The following is a 13,949-nucleotide window of genomic DNA, read 5'->3' on the forward strand; positions in this document are numbered from 1 at the left end:
TACTGAAATGCAGGAGGATCTGCAGCGAATTGACACATGGTGCAGGGAATGGCAATTGAATCTCAATGTAGACAAGTGTAATGTGCTGCGAATACGTAGAAAGAAAGATCCCCGTCATTTAGCTACAATATAGTAGGTCAGCAACTGGAAGCAGTTAATTCCGTAAATTATCTGGGAGTACGCATTATGAGTGATTTAAAATGGAATGATAATATAAAGTTGATCGTCGGTAAAGCAGATGCCAGACTGAGAGTCATTGAAAGAATCCTAAGGAAATGCAATCCTAAAACAAAGGAAGTAGGTGACAGTACGCTTGTTCACCCACTGCTTGAATACTGCTCAGCAGTGTGGGATCCGTACCAGATAGGGTTGATAGAAGAGATAGGGAAGATCCAACGGAGAGCAGCGTGCTTCGTTACAGGATCATTTGGTAATCGCGAAAGCGTTACGGAGGTGATAGATAAACTCCAGTGGAAGACTCTGCAGGAGAGACGCTCAGTAGCTCGGTACGGGCTTTTGTTGAAGTTTCGAGAACATACCTTCACCGAGGAGTCAAGCAATATATTGCTGCCTCCTACGTATATCTCGCTAAGAGACCATGAGGATAAAATCAGAGAGATTAGAGCCCACACAGAGACATACCGACAATCCTTCTTTCCACGAACAATACGAGACTGGAATAGAAGGGAGAACCGATAGAGGTATTCAAGGTACCCTCCGCCACACACCATCAGGTGGCTTGCGGAGTAAGGATGTAGATGTAGATCTAGATGGCAGTCACGGGCGCGGAGCTGCGACGGCAGTATTGCACGCACAATTTCTTTTGAGTGGAGTAACAACGAGGCAGAAAACTGCAGCGTTGCTTTAAGTTATTGTTATGTATGAGGCGGGGGACTAGGCCAGAGCCAAGAGTGGCGATTTGTAAGTAGCTCACGTGTGGGAATTTATCCCTGCCACAGCTTCTGTCTCTCTCTGACACTATGTCAGAAGTGAGGGAAAAGCTGATGTAAATACACGGACAATTTTAGCTTGGGATAGAGTGTGCCAAGTCAGTCGAGCGTCGGGATGGACCTGTGCTGGTCTTCGCTTATAGGGCCCAGTCTGGTTATAAGTATATGAAGTCTTCACGGGTTGTCAGCCGAGTAGCATCGTCGTCTCGTAGCAACGTTTCGATGGAATGCGTCTCCATCATCTTCAGGCGAAGTGTCGGGATTTCGTCGGTCGCGGGCTTATATCCCCCCATGGACCATGGACCTTGCCGTTGGTGGGGAGGCTTGCGTGCCTCAGCGATACAGATGGCCGTACCGTAGGTGCAACCACAACGGAGGGGTATCTGTTGAGAGGCCAGACAAACATGTGGTTCCTGAAGAGGGGCAGCAGCCTTTTTAGTAGTTGCAGGGGCAACAGTCTGGATGATTGACTGATCTGGCCTTGTAACATTAACCAAAACGGCCTTGCTGTGCTGGTACTGCGAACGGCTGAAAGCAAGGGGAAACTACAGCCGTGATTTTTCCCAAGGACATGCAGCTTTACTGTATGATTAAATGATGATGGCGTCCTCTTGGGTAAAATATTCCGGAGGTAAAATAGTCCCCCATTCGGATCTCCGGGCGGGGACTACTCAAGAGGACGTCGTTATCAGGAGAAAGAAAACTGGCGTTCTACGGATCGGAGCGTGGAATGTCAGATCCCTTAACCGGGCAGGTAGGTTAGAAAATTTAAAAAGGGAAATGGATAAGTTAAAGTTATGTAAATAAATTATACACAACTGCAACCAGTCACTTTTTTTCATTAATAATGCTTTATTACATTAATCGGTTTTCGAACCCTTTCAGGTTCATCTTCAGATGATTTCGGGAGAATCCGGGAAGTTACATCATTACTGGTAGTAGCATAATGCTGGGTGCTGGTTCTATGCAAAGCATTATTAATGAAAAAAGTGACTGGTTGCAGTTGCGTACTGCGCGGTGTGCACCAGGGGGGCCGTTGGAGTGTCCGCAGTGTACAAGCTGTACAATACGGGCCCCAGGACCGATCCCTGTGGCACCCCGGCACGAATACGCCTTCTGGTGGAGGTGGCAGTTTCTACTTTGACGGAGAAAGTCCTATTCGCGAGGTAGCTCTTGATTAGCTGAACTATGCTCCCTGGAAACCCTTGTGAGTACAACTTGTAGAGTAGCCCTCTATGCCATACTGAATCAAAGGCTCTGGCTACGTCTAGTAGCACTATCCCGCAGTAGCCTCTGTGGTTGAAGCCCTCTGTGGCTGCTTCAACCATTCTCATGACCTGTTGTGGGGCAGAGTGGTTCTGCCGGAATCCAAATTGGAAATCCGGCAGAATTTGCTCTCTGGTAATATGTTCTTGTATGGGTTTTAGCAGGAGGCGCTCATAGATCTTGCTGAGTGTTGGCAAGAGGCTAATCGGCCTGTAGTGCTGCGGGAATAGAGGGTCTTTTCCTGGTTTGTGTATCGCGACCACTTCCGCATGTTTCCAGCAAGCTGGGAACTCGCGGGAACGAGTAATCTCGTTGAGGACGTTCGCGAGGTGTGTGATCGCTGTGGGTGGGAGTTTTTTGACTAACTGGTTTGTGACACTGTCGTGCCCTGGCGCCTTTTTTGTAGGGAGGGACCTGATTACTCTTGCCACGTCCTCGGGGGCAAAAAGTATGGGCTCGTCCTCTGGGTCCTCCTCAGCATTGAGGAAGACGGCCAGTTGACGACTGACTACCTCTTCATGCTCTTCATCCTGGGGTTCTGCCGTTTGAAACTGCTTCTCGAAGGAGTCGGCGAGGGCGTTGGCCTTCTCAGCATTGCTGTAGACCAGTCCCCGCTCGCCGTGCAGTGGCGGCATCCTAGCGCGTCTTTTTGTGAATTGTTTGGTTGCTTTCCAAAGTGTATGATCGTCTACTTTGAGAGCTGCGAGGCGGTTTTGCCATTGCTGGTTTCTGTGCTCATTGAGCGCTACCTTCAGTATTCTCTGTAGACGATTGAGCAGCCTCCTGGTGGCCTGATTTCTGGTGATCTTCCACTCTTTTGCCACTCTGTTCTTATGTCGAATTTGAGCTAGCAAGTGTTCCGGGAACTGTATTTGCGGCGGTGGGCCATCCCTTTGTGGAGGGGTGGCTTCTTCCGCTGCCTGCAAGATGGTGCCTGTTAGGTCTTGTAGCGCTTGTTCTACTGTTTCGGCAGTAGGTGGCGGAGCGCGAGCGATATCAGAGGCGACAGTTTCTTGGTATCGCTCCCAGTCTGTGCGTTTGTAAGACGTCTGGTACCGTGTGAGTGCTACCCATTCTCCCACATCGACTTCTAGAATCACTGGGTTGTGGTCGGAGGACATTCTGTTGATTGTCCTTGCGGTCACAAATCCTGCGATCCTCCTAGTGAGAGCTATGTCTAACACATCGGGCCTGCTTCCGTTTTTCGGAAAATGTGTGGGCTCGACTGGACCCCATGTTTCGAAGTGGTGGGTGCGCGCTAGTTGTTGCAGTTTGGCGCCTGCTCTGGAGGTTACTCTAGAATTCCAGTCAGGGTGTTTGGCATTGAAGTCTCCCCCTATTACGAGTTTGCCTTCAATTTGCCCTAGAGCAGCTATGTCTCCCTCATCTATCTGGTCATCTGGGGGTCGGTAGACTGCAACAATTGCTAGGGGTCCAGTGGCAGTGGTTACTTCCACCGCCACTGCTTCAATTTTGTTGGTAGCTGGTAAGAATACCTGGTGGTGGGGGATCCCTCTTTTTATGTATATGGCCACCCCTCCGCCTTGGGTTGGCCTGTCTTTGCGATAGCTAATATAGTTGGTGACTGTCGCTTTTATTCCCGGTTTTAGGTGGGTTTCCCCCATCATGCATATGTCGATGGAGAACTCTTTCATGAGTTCTCTGAACTCGACCTCTTGATTAACAATGCCGTCTGCGTTAAAGACGCACATTGTCAGGCCTTGGATGTTTGGTCGTCTATCCATGATGGGGTTTTGATACTACTAAGGAAGTCGCAGAGGGGAGCGACTGCTGGACTGTTGCCTGAAGGGCAGCGAGGATCTGTGTGTTCTGCTTTTGGGCTTCCCTGAATTCCTTCATCATTTCCATGACGAGGTTCATGGTCTGCACCATTACGCCTAACAACTGATCCATGGGGGGGGAAGTGTGTCTGGGGTTTCCTAGGGCCTTCTCCGTCAAGGTGGACTTGGTCGTTGTTGCTGTGTATTTCCCGGTGTTGTTCTTGTGTTGGTGTCTGATGTTGTGGTGGTTGGGCAATGCTTTCGTGGTTCCTCGGGGGAGAAACCACTTCCGCATATGTTGCGGGCGTGGATGTGTGTGATGTCCTTAGTTTAGTTAGGTTTAAGTAGTTCTAAGTTCTAGGGGACTTATGACCACAGCAGTTGAGTCCCATAGTGCTCAGAGCCATTTGAACCATTTGAACAAAAGCAAAACGAGGATAATGGAATGTAGTCAAATTAAATCGGGTGATGCTGAGGGAATTAGATTAGGAAATGAGACACTTAAGGTAGTAAAGGAGTTTTGCTATTTGGGGAGTAAAATAACTGATGATGGTCGAAGTAGAGAGGATATAAAACGTAGACTGGCAATGGCAAGGAAATCGTTTCTGAAGAAGAGAAATTTGTTAACATCGAGTATAGATTTAAGTGTCAGGAAGTTGTTTCTGAAAGTATTTGTATGGAATGTAGCCATGTATGGAAGTGAAACATGGACGATAACTAGTTTGGACAAGAAGAGAATAGAAGCTTTCGAAATGTGGTGCTACAGAAGAATGCTGAAGATTAGATGGGTAGATCACGTAACTAATGAGGAGGTATTGAATAGGATTGGGGAGAAGAGAAGTTTGTGGCACAACTTGACTAGGAGAAGGGACCGGTTGGTAGGACATGTTCTGAGGCATCAAGGGATCACCAATTTAGTATTGGAGGGCAGCGTGGAGGGTAAAAGTCGTAGAGGGAGACCAAGAGTTGAATACACTAAGCAGATTCAAAAGGATGTAGGTTGCAGTAGGTACTGGGAGATGAAGAAGCTTGCACAGGATAGAGTAGCATGGAGAGCTGCATCAAACCAGTCTCAGGACTGAAGACCACAACAACAACAACAATGGGCTTATATCTCTGCTGGACCGCTCTCCGCTTCCCGCGGCCGGCCAATCACGCGCCCGCGGAATCGCCCGATGCGCCTGGATCGGCCGTTGGGCGTTGGGGGGGGAGGGGGGGACGTGCGCTGGGTTCGAGTCCCGGCGTCCATCTCTGTCTGCTCCGTCCGCGGCGCTTGGTGGAACGGAACGTTCTTCTCTGATTTTCCTGATTGCAGGCTCCCAGGCTGTGCTGAGATGGTAGCCACTGTCGCGGTTGATTAGGTTGTCGTGTAACCGTATTTCTATGGACTCATTGATTACTGAGTCCCAAAATCCATTTGTACTGCATATTTTCTTTGTGTCCTCGAAATCGAAGGCGTGCTTCTCGTCAATACTATGTTCCGCCACAGCAGATTTGTTGGTCTGACCCAAGCGTACATGCCTCATGTGTTCACTGCGGCGCTGTGAGATGCAGTCCTGCGTCTGTCCTATATATTGCATCCCACATTCGCGTGCGATATCGTACACACCCGGTGCCGTCAGACCCAGTGGATCATTGGTTGAACCGAGAAGGTCTTTGATTTTTCCTGCTGCGCGGAAAACGGTCTTCACTTTATGTTTCTTGAGAATTCTCCCGATCTTGGACGTCGGAGGACCTGCGAATGGCAAGAACGCACAGCCCATTGCTTCGCCTTCATCCGGTCTCTCTTCTCTCTTGTTGTGGTCGGTCTTCAGAGCCCTCTTTATTTGTATCTCACTGTATCCATTCTTCTTGAAGGTGTCCTTTAGGTGTTGGAATTCTCCTGGCACGCGTTCCTTATCGCAGATGGACCTGGCCCTGTTCACTAAGGTGTTGAGTACAGCATTGCGTTGCGTTGCACAGGGTGGTGGCAGCTATTGGCGTTAAGATAGAGGTACGTGTGTGTTTTCTTTCTATACACTGCGTGTCCCAGCGTGCCGTCCATGTTTCTTGTGATAAGGATATCCAGAAAGGGTAAGCTGCTGTTCTCTTCTATCTCCATGGTAAATTTGATATTTCCATGTATGCTGTTGAGGTGTTGATGGAACTCTAGCAGTTTGTCCCTGCCATGTGGCCAAACTACAAAGGTTCCACCAAGGGCCGCGGACGGAGCAGAGACGGACGCCGGGACTCCCCCCCTCCACCGGCCGATCCAGGCGCATCAGGTGATTCCGCGGGCGCGTGATTGGCGGGCCGCGGGAAGCGGAGAGCGGTCAAGCAGAGATATAAGTCCCCCCACGCACGCGACGCTCCGTTTCCCGGGAGTATAGTTCAGCTGATCAAGAGCTATGTCACGAATAGGACTTTCTCCGTCAAAGTAGAAACTGCCACCTCCACCAGAAGGCGTATTCGCGCCGGGGTGCCACAGGGATCGGTCCTGGGGCCCGTATTGTACAGTTTGTACACTGCGGACACTCCAACGGCCCCCCTGGTGCACACCGCGCAGTACGCGGACGACACAGCCTTCTACACGAGAAATGCGAACAAGGACCTGGTCATTCGTAGGCTACAAAGGGTTTTAGACGACACAGAAACCTGGGCCCGTCGCTGGCGCATCACCATCAATTCTGAGAAGACGCAGGCAATGCTGATTACCCGCAGGCTCGGAAGGCGCGAACCTCCTCAACGTCCCCCCCTCCACCTCCACCTAAATGGAACCCAACTCCCCTGGCGCAGAACCGCCAAGTACCTTGGCGTAACCTTGGACTCCCGTCTTACGTGGAAACCCCACATAGACGAGGTCCACAGGAAGGTCTGCGCCAGAATGTCCATCCTATATCCTATCCTGAACACAACCAGCTCCCTTCCCTGCCCAGTAGCAGTAAATGTTTACCAGGCCCTGATCCGGCCAGTAATGGAGTATGCGTGCCCTGTCTGGGGATACGCGGCGAAGCAGCACCTGGACAAACTCCAGAGGCTGCAAAACCGCGCCCTCAGAAGGGCACTGCACCTACCTCTTGGATTCCCCACAGACGACTTGCACGCCGCAGCCGAAATCCCACTCCTGAGAGAGCGGTTCCAGGATCTGGCAAGGGCCTTCTATGAGGGTTCTTCCAGATCCGGAAACGCACTCATCCACTCCCTAGGTCGGTATGACATGTCCCGCGATAAGCACAAGCACCCTATGACGATCTTCGACGATTAAGTCGAAGAGAAAATCCCAATACCCAATCCCTAATCCCAGTTCCTTCCCATATAACACCAATCATCTCGCCTACCTCAGGCGAGTACCAGACTCATTCACAACAATCATCACATATCACAGACACCAAAAAACTATAGAAAAATCACACACACACGTTCACAGGGGAGTAAAAGCCGAAAGGCTACAAACTCCCCCTCACACTTCCCCAAAGAGGGGAAAGTAACAGATGTGAGCAGCAGCAGCAGCAGCAGCACGCGACGCTCCGCTGCTCGACTCGCTGCGGCTCACATCCTTACCGTCGCTCGCGCACGCCAACGCCGCTAGCCCAACGCCATGCCGAGAAGTAGGAATGGAGGAAGAGGCAAGATTGCTGCTGCTGTGGAGCTCCTGCTAAACGCAGTCGGGAGCAACGGTTGCGGCAACAAGAAGAAGAAGCGGAAGCCTGTGGCACAATTACAGTGCTGTAAGTATCAAAAGCTTGGACACATAGCCAAGGATTGCGACGGCGTGGTTGCGTGTGTTAAGTGCGGTGGCTCGCACGCCGCAAACGCGCGCAGCTGCAGTTACCTGAATACGTGGAAGCAGCGGAAGTTGGCCACCAGACACGAAGAGGTGGCCCAAGAAGAAGAAATGGTGGTCACCCCGCCCCCCTGCCTTAGTAGGGGAAGCGGGCTGCGCCACCAAGACGACGTGGACGCCTTCCCCCAAGCACTGCGGGAAGCCAACGAGGACGCAATCACCGCGCTCAAATCCGCCATGGCGGAGGAGAGAGCGGCCCTGAGAGCGGAACTCGAAGAGACGCTCCAGTAGGTGACTCAGCTGAGGGTCGCCTTGTACCTCGCCCACCGCATGACGACGGACGTGGCACCGACCCCCACCAGTACGGGGGTAGACGCGGCAACACAAACGACCGCCTCCCTGGCCGACGCGGCAACGCAGGTTGCTAGGGAGGTGGTCGTACAGTCGGGGAAGACCACCGACAACAAGGAGACGCCCCCCTCGGAAGCGGTCGTCACTCCTGTCTCCGCGGAAACGCAGACGACACAGGAAGTGCCGATGGAGACCGAGGGAGAAGAAGAAGACGAGCCGTTCGAGTGCCTCACCCTCCCCAGCGAGAACTGTGCGATGGAGGTGCTCACCGAGATCGCCGATTCCCTGCGAGACGGTAGCTACCCCCATCATGATCATCCTTACCCTTTCACGGTAGATAACATCCCTCCCCTTCCTCACAAACCTTATCCTTTCCACTGGGGCTGCGAGCCCTTGAACCAGAAGCTGCACGGGAGGGAAATCGTCAGGCTTGGAGATCTGGAGCTCATAAACAAGCACCCGATCTTCACGGACGAGGACTGGAAATACATGGCTGAGGAAGCAGTCAAGTACATCCAGACACAGACGCCGCCAATGGACTACTCCCGCCTGAAGAAAATAGAATTCGGGCAGCCAGGAAGCGGTAAGAAGTTGAAGAACAAGAAGCCGTCGGAATCAGCCGGCAGATAAGCTCCTGCATCCACAGAATCCAGAGGACAGACCAACACGCGAAGAAAAACATTCCAAACCGAGAGGACTTCAGGAGGAACAGCTCAAAACAGCTTAAACTCCGCTACCTCGGGCCAAGGCAGGCCCGTCAATATAGTGAGTGAGTGAGTGATATCCTGACACTTCACCTGAAGATGATGGAGACACATTCCATCGAAACGTTGCTACGAGATGGCGATGCTACTCGGCTGACAACCCGTGAAGACTTCATATATGAAATTCGTCGAGAGGCCTGCACTCGCATACGAACGGAGTATAGCTCCCAGTTTAAGTTTTGCGGAGCAGTGTCCTCACAAAATATTCCTGTACGTGCATTGAGGGTTTCACGACTGGATGTCTTAGTAGATGGTGAATTATTCTGTATAAACTTGTATTCTGTTTTCTGTCTACATGTTTGGGGTATATTCTGCCTCTGGGGACACAACACCGGGGCGGGACGGAACAGCAGCCTGGAACATGGAGGTCGCATGGTCTGCCTAAAAGAGGGCAGTGACAGCGGTCTTCAGCGGGTCCAGGAGGGGCTCGGCTCCACTCGAGTCTACGGGCCAGGTTCGCTTCCCTCCTGGCGAACCGGGCTCCGGGTGGGGCATACGCTGTGGGAGGCGCAGCAACGCTGCAATAGCACCAGAGACGGCAGCGGGTGTTGCCCTCCGGCAAGCACCACTAGTGGAAAGTTGCGGCACAGCATCCAAGAGGGCGCGGGTGCTGTCCTGGGAGCAGAGGCGGCCCGAGGGCCACGGGTAACCAGTACACCCACCTTCATCCCATGGTCGGACAGAGCAGGCCAAACAGGGTGGAGGGTGGCGAGGACCAGGGACTGTAGCAGTCTCCGAAATCGCAGGCAGCAGCGTGGTGCAATTCGCAACGCATCCGCGGGAGGTGACTGGGAGAGCGTGGCAAACTTCCGGCAGGGTGGCATTGATGACGGCAGCAGTGGCGTTGGAATACCAGGAGTCCACTGAGCCAGCTGTAGCAGCGGGACAGCATGAGGGCGGCGCGCCGACACTAGGCTTCACCCTTCGAGTACCGTAAATTATTTGAATAAACGAATGTTACTTAATACCGCTGTATCGCTCTACACAGCCCCTTGACGCTCTTGCACTTGCTCAGCCTCTTGACAAAATACAGAGCGATGGGTCCCGGCTTCAGCTCTGCCATATGGAGTCCCAGGTTCGACACACCGACCCCACAACACAGCATTGTTATATCCAGCTTGCAAAGGTCTGTCTGAAATGTTCAGCAGCAACTTTAAAACCTAGAAGGGGAAGTTGCACCAGCATCATGGTCTTGAAGAGGTGCTTGCCTTGTTTCTCGCCACCTTCAATTCCACACCGTAGGAAAAGTCAACCAAAATGGTCCCAGCTCACCATAATCCGTCCTACCACTCACACATTCTTTAACTCTCCTATCCCCCACCCCTCAGATCCTCACCGTCACCCACCACTGCTACACGCTTCAGGGGTGTGTATGGGCACTAGTGCTCTTCAAAGGCCGCCAACTTGGGGTGCACGCTCACATGCTTCTTAGTCAGGACAATGGTCGAAGTCTAGCTGACAGATCACACCCAAGAAACTCAATCAAGTATGCCCTCACAAGGTTCCCTCTGCAGAGGATTTCTCTTCTTTTTCTGTTCTGGATCCCATTCACACAACGCCTGGGAGCGACAGCCACTGCCACTGGCTCCCGAGCTTCAGGACCCAGAGTCCACAAGACTCACAGATAGAGCCTTCCCGGCTGCCATCTCTGCAACAACCAACACTCACATTCCCATGAAAGTCGATAAGACAGGACAGTGGTTCGTATGCCTGAGAGCACCGGACCACGGCTGATCAAGCAAATCGAAGTGTATTATACGGCAAAAGCAATAACAAGTCTCCAAATGGCACTGTATTTGCTTCGCCCACGTTATGTAGCCACAAATAGTTTGCGAGCGATTCATATACCCAAAATATCCACGGGTGTACAGCCGGTCTACAGTGTCCAACGAGCACAATATTTCGGCGATCATACATTTCGCCATCATCAGGTGAACTGACGGACTGAGCTCCTGTGAACGTGCCGCCACGGAGATCCGTACGCTATGGCTGCTCAGAGGGAACTGGGTTCGGTCGCGGCGGCGGCCGATTTAAATACCCTCCGTCGATGCGTACCGTCGAGGATCGATGCCGTAAACACCAGAGGCACACTCGACTGATGTATCCGAGCAAGTAGGCGGTCGCTGAACATTGTTTGTCGGAAAATCACGCTATGGAGTATGAACGCACGAGGATTCTGGTACAGACGTCGAGATACTGGGACAGCGTTGTTAGAGAGGCCATTGAAATTCGCACCAATGACGACCTCATAAACCGTGATTGTGGCTATAATCTTAGCAAGGCGTGGGAACCAGCGATTGGGCTAATCAAGAGTAAAGCGAGCAAATGTATAGTTGTGACAAACATGGCGGACAGAGCCATCACTCCGACGTCATCGCAATCTGTTCCAGCGCGCGACCGTGGCGCGGGGCGCGGACAGCGGAGGGAGCGCGCCACGGGCGGAGGGTATTTAAATCGGCCGCCGCCGTGACCGAACCCAGTTCCCTCTGAGCTGCCATAGCGTACAGATCTCCGTGCCGGCACGTTCACAGGAGCTCAGTCCGTCAGTTCACCTGATGATGGCGACATGTATGATCGCCGAAATATAGTGCCCTTTGGACAATGTAGACCGGCAGTACATCCGTGGATATTTGATTATCAAATACGCCGGAAGAAACTCAAGAATCACAATTCATATACCCTCCAGTCCTTAAGCTCTCACTGCTACTCTTATCCGGGAGTTGTAGCCAGCCAGTCAACCTGGGATCGCTGCCTTTCGGAGCTATGTGGAACCGCCAGCTGTTCAGAGACCAGGCCTCTGGATTCTCGGGCCATCAGGGTTTTCATATCTTCTTAATGTTACTGTGTTTAGAGACAGTTGTCTCACCACATGGTCCTTCAGACTTCGAATCTATCATATCGTTCCTGACTTAACAGCTCTAGGCAAACGGCTAAACTTTGCATCAAACTATCAGTAGAAACTTCGATCGATTTTTTTCTGTGTTCCTGTGAGTTTATGCTCCAAGACAGAGAAGAGTGAATTTGTGTTATTATCAATAAATCTGTTTTTCATTGTCTACCAGAGTGTTAGTTTTCCGCGTTGAACCTGGTGTGGACTATTTCAACTCCTGCTATAAACCGTACTATCATGTAACGACACTGATCAATGCTACACCCTCATTCTCTGCTGAAGAACGTAATAGACTGGACTAGTTTACAACGTGATCTAATAAAATTTCACTTACATCTGATATTTAAAACAAATAACATTAACTTATCAGTGTGGAATAGATGTATAAACTGTGTTCATACTCAAGTGATGTTGATTCAGAATTGTTGTGTATATTCCGTTTTTTATTGTGTATTATTTTTAATTTTCGTTGTTAAAATTATTTTTCAATATATACACTCCTGGAAATTGAAATAAGAACACCGTGAATTCATTGTCCCAGGAAGGGGAAACTTCATTGACACATTCCTGGGGTCAGATACATCACATGATCACACTGACAGAACCACAGGCACATAGACACAGGCAACAGAGCATGCACAATGTCGGCACTAGTACAGTGTATATCCACCTTCCGCAGCAATGCAGGCTGCTATTCTCCCATGGAGACGATCGTAGAGATGCTGGATGTAGTCCTGTGGAACGGCTTGCCATGCCATTTCCACCTGGCGCCTCAGTTGGACCAGCGTTCGTGCTGGACGTGCAGACCGCGTGAGACGACGCTTCATCCAGTCCCAAACATGCTCAATGGGGGACAGATCCGGAGATCTTGCTGGCCAGGGTAGTTGACTTACACCTTCCAGAGCACGTTGGGTGGCACGGGATACATGCGGACGTGCATTGTCCTGTTGGAACAGCAAGTTCCCTTGCCGGTCTAGGAATGGTAGAACGATGGGTTCGATGACGGTTTGGATGTACCGTGCACTATTCAGTGTCCCCTCGACGATCACCAGTAGTGTACGGCCAGTGCAGGAGATCGCTCCCCACACTATGATGCCGGGTGTTGGCCGTGTGTGCCTCGGTCGTATGCAGTCCTGATTGTGGCGCTCACCTGCACGGCGCCAAACACGCATACGACCATCATTGGCACCAAGGCAGAAGCGACTCTCATCGCTGAAGACGACACGTCTCCATTCGTCCCTCCATTCACGCCTGTCGCGACACCACTGGAGGCGGGCTGCACGATGTTGGGGCGTGAGCGGAAGACGGCCTAACGGTGTGCGGGACCGTAGCCCAGCTTCATGGAGACGGTTGCGAATGGTCCTCGCCGATACCCCAGGAGGAACAGTGTCCCTAATTTGCTGGGAAGTGGCGGTGCGGTCCCCTACGGCACTGCGTAGGATCCTACGGTCTTGGCGTGCATCCGTGCGTCGCTGCGGTCCGGTCCCAGGTCGACGGGCACGTGCACCTTCCGCCGACCACTGGCGACAACATCGATGTACTGTGGAGACCTCACGCCCCACGTGTTGAGCAATTCGGCGGTACGTCCACCCGGCCTCCCGCATGCCCACTATACGCCCTCGCTCAAAGTCCGTCAACTGCACATACGGTTCACGTCCAGGCTGTCGCGGCATGCTACCAGTGTTAAAGACTGCGATGGAGCTCCGTATGCCACGGCAAACTGGCTGACACTGACGGCGGCGGTGCACAAATGCTGCGCAGCTAGCGCCATTCGACGGCCAACACCGCGGTTCCTGGTGTGTCCGCTGTGCCGTGCGTGTGATCATTGCTTGTACAGCCCTCTCGCAGTGTCCGGAGCAAGTATGGTAGGTCTGACACACCGGTGTCAATGTGTTCTTTTTTCCATTTCCAGGAGTGTACATACCTCCATTACTTAGCACTGGCTTTCCCTCTTGCGTACACTCGTTTTTAAGTTTCAAATTTCTTCCTGTTGGGTTCTTGGGACTGAAGTTATGCGTACTGATTTTCTCCGTGTATGTTGTCCATGTAGTCGCCCGTGGATCAATACCGATTCCTGTGAGGTCACTTTGGGTGTCTACCAACCAAAGAGTTTTCGATTGTTGGATTCTGTTGATGATGTAAAAGATTTTCTTGGTGACACGAGAGTCATTTATTCGTTCTACA

This window comes from Schistocerca piceifrons, chromosome 5 (assembly GCF_021461385.2).
Source record: "Schistocerca piceifrons isolate TAMUIC-IGC-003096 chromosome 5, iqSchPice1.1, whole genome shotgun sequence".
Taxonomy (NCBI): domain Eukaryota; kingdom Metazoa; phylum Arthropoda; class Insecta; order Orthoptera; family Acrididae; genus Schistocerca; species Schistocerca piceifrons.